The sequence below is a fragment of the Bos mutus genome, chromosome 26, assembly GCF_027580195.1.
Source record: "Bos mutus isolate GX-2022 chromosome 26, NWIPB_WYAK_1.1, whole genome shotgun sequence".
Lineage (NCBI taxonomy): Eukaryota > Metazoa > Chordata > Mammalia > Artiodactyla > Bovidae > Bos > Bos mutus.
In genome coordinates, this window is record NC_091642.1 from 42,185,431 (window position 1) to 42,190,482 (window position 5,052).

Below are 5,052 nucleotides of genomic sequence, written 5' to 3' on the forward strand. Positions count from 1 at the left end.
TGCGCTCCACAACACAAGAAGCCAGCACGGTAAGATTGTGCACTGCAGCTAGAGAGGAGCCCCCACTCTCCATAACTAGAGAAAGCCAGTGCGCAGCAGTGAAGCTCCAGTACAACCAAAAATAAATAAATGAAAATGTTTTTAAAAAGGGAGAAATTTCTTTATAATGAACATTGTTACATTGTACATTAGGCAAAAGTATTACTTATTGAAGTTCTTAAATAATTGTTATTGTTCCTACTGGAGTATTTGATGTGTATTTTTTATATATATGTCTGCCCTGGTGGCTCAGAGGTTAAAGGGTCTGCCTGCAACGCGGGAGACCTGGGTTCAATCCCTGGGTCTGGAAGATCCCCTGGAGAAGGAAATGGCAACCCACTCCAGTATTCTTGCCTGGAGAATCCCACGGGGTCACAAAGAGTTGGGCACGACTGAGCAACTTCACTTTTACTTTATATATATACAGTTTGCAAACAATAGGAAATCTAAAGGACATTCTTTGAAGTAAGAAGCAGTGGTGCTTAATTTTGGGTTACTTATTATCCTCTTTTTTACGTGTGAATACAATAAAGCATTTTTAAAGAAGTTTAAAAATTTTAAAGAGAATATATGAAAACATTTGATGATTTGGGATATAGATAAGGAATGGCTGCTTTGTGTTTTAAAGGCATTTCTAGATTCTTAATATTCAGGCCAGTTACTGTGATAGAGATAACGTGCTACTTACCTCAGAGTGGTTGGTTCAGATATGGTGATACAACAGAGTTGAAACAGAAAGGGCCAGTGTCAGGCCCAAGATAAATATGTCAGGAGCTGAATGCCCTCAAACCAAATCCCAATGATAAGGTATCTATTCTTCACATGAGCAACAACTGAAGTGCATTGGATTAAACAAAATATTCATGTCTGTTACAGGATTAAGGAAGTGAGGAAAATGTAAAGTGATAACGTGCTAGTTACCTCAGAGTGGTTGGTTCAGATATGGTGATACAACAGAGCTGAAACAGAAAGAGACAGTGTCAGGCCCAAGAAAAATGTGTCAGGAGCTGAAAGCTGTTTAAAATTTTTATCCTGAAGATAGAAATAACATTCTTATGAGAAATTGAACATTAAATATTAATCGATATGTATTAAATCGATTTTGCTTGTTGACACATTTGTTTGTTTGACAAACAGTTATTGAGTAGCTATGTGGTAGTTTTTAGGCCTCAGAATTAATCCAAAGCGAAACTGTGAAGTATGAAGTTTCATTTCAGTCATTTTGCCTCTTTATACTATGCTCCTTTTGGATCCTTCAGCCTTCCTTTTCCTCCTTCAGGTTTAAAAACTATAACATTAAGACTCTGGTGACAGGAATGACAGGGCTCCTTAGGATGAAAGATAATTGTGTTCAGAGGAAAGAGAAGTGTGTGTTTAGGAACAAAGCTCTACCACATTGTTAAATTCTACTATTAATATCTGTGGATAGACAGAATTAGGGGGCTCATAGTATTCTTTTTGCTTTCTATTGTAATGTTATGCCTTGCTTTCATAATATATGAAAAAAAGTACATATAAGAAAAGTAACAACAAAAAAATGTGTTAAAAATTTTTTCTACCATTTCAGTTTTTTTCTTTCTAATTCATTTTTAGTCCATCAGGCACACTTTGCTTGTTTGGCAATGTTCTTTAAATTGTTTAAAAACTTTTGCAAATTGATCAACACTAAATGTTTCGAAGTACTACAGACATTTATAACTTCTATGCATCATATAAATGTGAAGCTTGGTATGAGGCAATGAACATTTTAAGTTGTTTTAAAATTTAAGTATTGGACATTTAGAGTGCTCTCCACTTGACCCAGGGACGGGGGAGCCTGGTGTCTGCCGCCTATGGGGTCACACAGAGTCACACACGACTGAAGTGACTTAGCAGCAGCAGCAGCAGCAGGAACTTGACACAATTAGTGATAGAGTTGAACAAATATAACTAGTTACTATGTTTAACCAAATATTTGACTAAATCATTGCTTTTCTTTGGGATCTTGAAGGATATAATATACTATGGAGGAAAAGATTAAAGTAGATTAGGATGTGACCTTGCACAGCTAAAACAGTACTTTGTCATTTTCCTTTTTTCTCATTTTTGAAGGTGGTTGATATCCACTTTCTCTCTTTCCTTTTCCCTCTCTTTCTCTCAGCTTATGAAGATTCCTAGTATAAACCCAAGAGGAGAGTTACCTGCAAATATACAAACTATAGATCCACTGGGTCTTCCTGTTGCAGATGACTCTCACATTGATATCCTTTCTCTTTTTTCCTCAGTTTCTTAGTTGATATCTTAATATTGCAAGTCTGCTCCATTAACCTTCTTACATTTTTCTCTGCCTTGTATCTCTGAATAACTTAATTTTTTAATAGTTGAAGAATTATTGCTTTACAATGTTGTATTAGTTTCTGCTGTACAACAATGTGAATCAGCTATATGTGTACATATATTCCCTCCTTCTTGAGCCTCCCTCCTACTCTGCCATCTCTAATTAACTCTAAAAAGCTGAGCTCTGAAGAACTTTTAGCTAAGCTAAGCTAAGTCACTTCAGTCGTGTCCGACTCTGTGTGACCCCATAGACGGCAGCCCACCAGGCTCCCCCGTCCCTGGGATTCTCCAGGCAAGAACACTGGAGTGGGTTGCCATTTCCTTCTAAGTACCTTCAAATTCAGCTTACAGAAAATCTCTCTTTTAGGTCTTTAGGAGAGCCAAGGCTACATGAAAGATTATGTTCAATCCTTCACAAAGTAGTAAGTCAATGATAGAGAAGACCATGCAGAGTGGGAACTTGACAGTAAAAGGAGTCAGAAGCCACTGGGGTTCATACATATGAGCTTCCAGGTTCAGATCAGAAAAGTGATTGTGCAGGTCCAGTGACTGCCCTTGACAGTCTCTCTAACTGACAGAATTTGCAGTGATGGTCTTCAAAGCTGTTTTTGTAGAAGTCTCATAAATAGTCATTCCTGATTTTCACCAAAACACAGAATACTGTTCCTCTGGCATATGCTGCAGCGATACAGCAGCAAGAAAAAACTGTTCTTGATGAATGTCTTCATCATAGAGTAGGCCTTGCAGATCTTGTAGAGCAATTCCTGGCCATGTCTTCTGGTATCTTTAATTATATGCAAGAAATGTGTGATGAATATCACTCTCCTAGGCTTAGTTCACTGTGATAAGAAATTGATATCTATCCAGCATTGCCTGGTTGTCATGGCAGCCTGCTTATCATTACCTCTTCCTTCAATGCTTCAGGAACACCACTCTTTCCCACAGCAGATAGCCCTTTCTGTTATGCACCAAGGTTACTGTACCATCTTCCTAACAATTCTCCCCAAGAATATAGGATCGTCTCAGGACAGTCCTTAGGCACACCACCTGTTACACTTGAGAGTTCATTATCACTCTCCTCTTCTGCTTCATCCTCCTATGGTGACACTGGACCCCATCCACCAACAGGAGTGATTGGTTCCTCCTTCTCAGACTTGCACTGTCAACTTACCACCTCATGGATTTCCTGCATTGGTACGGCTTTTTCCCTCAGGTTGTTTCAATCTTGTGAAGAAGTAAAAGGGTTTCTCCTAAAATGCCACAAACACTCTTTTGCAGGGTACACATGTACAGCTGTCTCCAGCTGAAAATAGATAGCCTCCCCCGCCTCCATGACTACCATGTACTTTGCCACAGTCATATATACTCGTTTATCTTTTGGAGTTTCTTCACTAAGTGCCGAAATATTGGTGCATTGCTATTCCACATGCCAGTGATAATATAAGCTCTCCCATCATAGCTCTTTCCCATGGATTCCATCTCCAGTAAATAAATGTCATAGGTCTTCATGTTTCAACCTAGGCTTAATAAGATTCCAAAGCATCTTTCACTAGCTAATTCTTTGTTAGAAAGTTGCTACACTGTAATCACAACCTTCTTTTCTATTCCCTGTTTTAATTTGACAGTATTTTTTAAAGTGTTATATTTAATCTGTTACAAAAGATTATAAAAAAGGGAGTAAAAGTCTTCCTCTCTCTGATCTTCCCTATTCAAATTTCCTAAGGTAAAACCATTGTTTCTTGTATATCCCGACATTTGCTATTAGAATGCAAACATGTATATCTATATGATCCGTATGTGTATATGTGTATATGTACACATACACACACAAGGGATCAAAATAAACTAACTTTTCTTTAGCTTACTTTTTCACCCAAAAATGTATCTTAGGCATTTTTCCATGGAAATGCATTTTTTTTAGTGGTTCCATAGCATTTTATCTTATGGCTGAACCATAATTTATTTGATGAGTTCTCTCATGATGACATTAGATGGTTTCCTGTTATATACTATGTCAAGCAATGTTGCAGTAATCATACGTACTTGTATATGAGTTTATATGTAAGAAAAATTTCTAAAAATGGAATTTCTAAGTCAACAAGTGTTTCGCTATCAGTAGATGTTACCAACTTGTTCTTTAAAAATGTAATTCCGGTTTATACTACCACCAGCAGTTGATGGGAATGTCTTGTTTCCCTTCCCTCTGGCCTACACTGAGCATCATCAATCTTCTTAATCTCCAGTGTATAAGATGAAAAATGATATCCTACTTCTGGCTTTTATTTTGTTTTGTTTTGTTAGAAGTGCCAGTGTGAGGAAAGTCTTAGTGATTGATGGAACCATACAACAATAAGTAAAGTACAATGACAGAATGTGTTAAACTGAAACTACCAATGCGAGCCATAAAAAGCAGTCTTTACTGTGGCTGTCCAGTGCAGCCACAGAAGAAGCACTTTTGCTTACCACCATGCTTATAAAACCCACCTCTGGGCCCGTACTTTGATCTCTAATGTCATTCTCTTCTAGAGGAAACTGAGGTTTCTGAGGATAGTGAATGTCATGTCCTGCAGCAGGAAAAAAATGAGAAGCATCCAGAATTTTTTTTTTTTTTAAAGAAAGTCAGATGTTCTTGGGATCATTAAAGGGAACTCTAAACAAGCAAAACAGGCCAGTTTAAGGATGTTCCCTTAACCAAGT

The 5,052-nt window shown here is 37.6% G+C and overlaps 1 pseudogene; it reads right to left on the reverse strand.

The window, feature by feature from the left end:
• Positions 1–956: 956 nt before the first annotated feature.
• Positions 957–3,969, reverse strand: LOC102269032 (rab GTPase-activating protein 1-like; annotated as a pseudogene).
• Between the last annotated feature and the right edge of the window lie 1,083 nt (positions 3,970–5,052).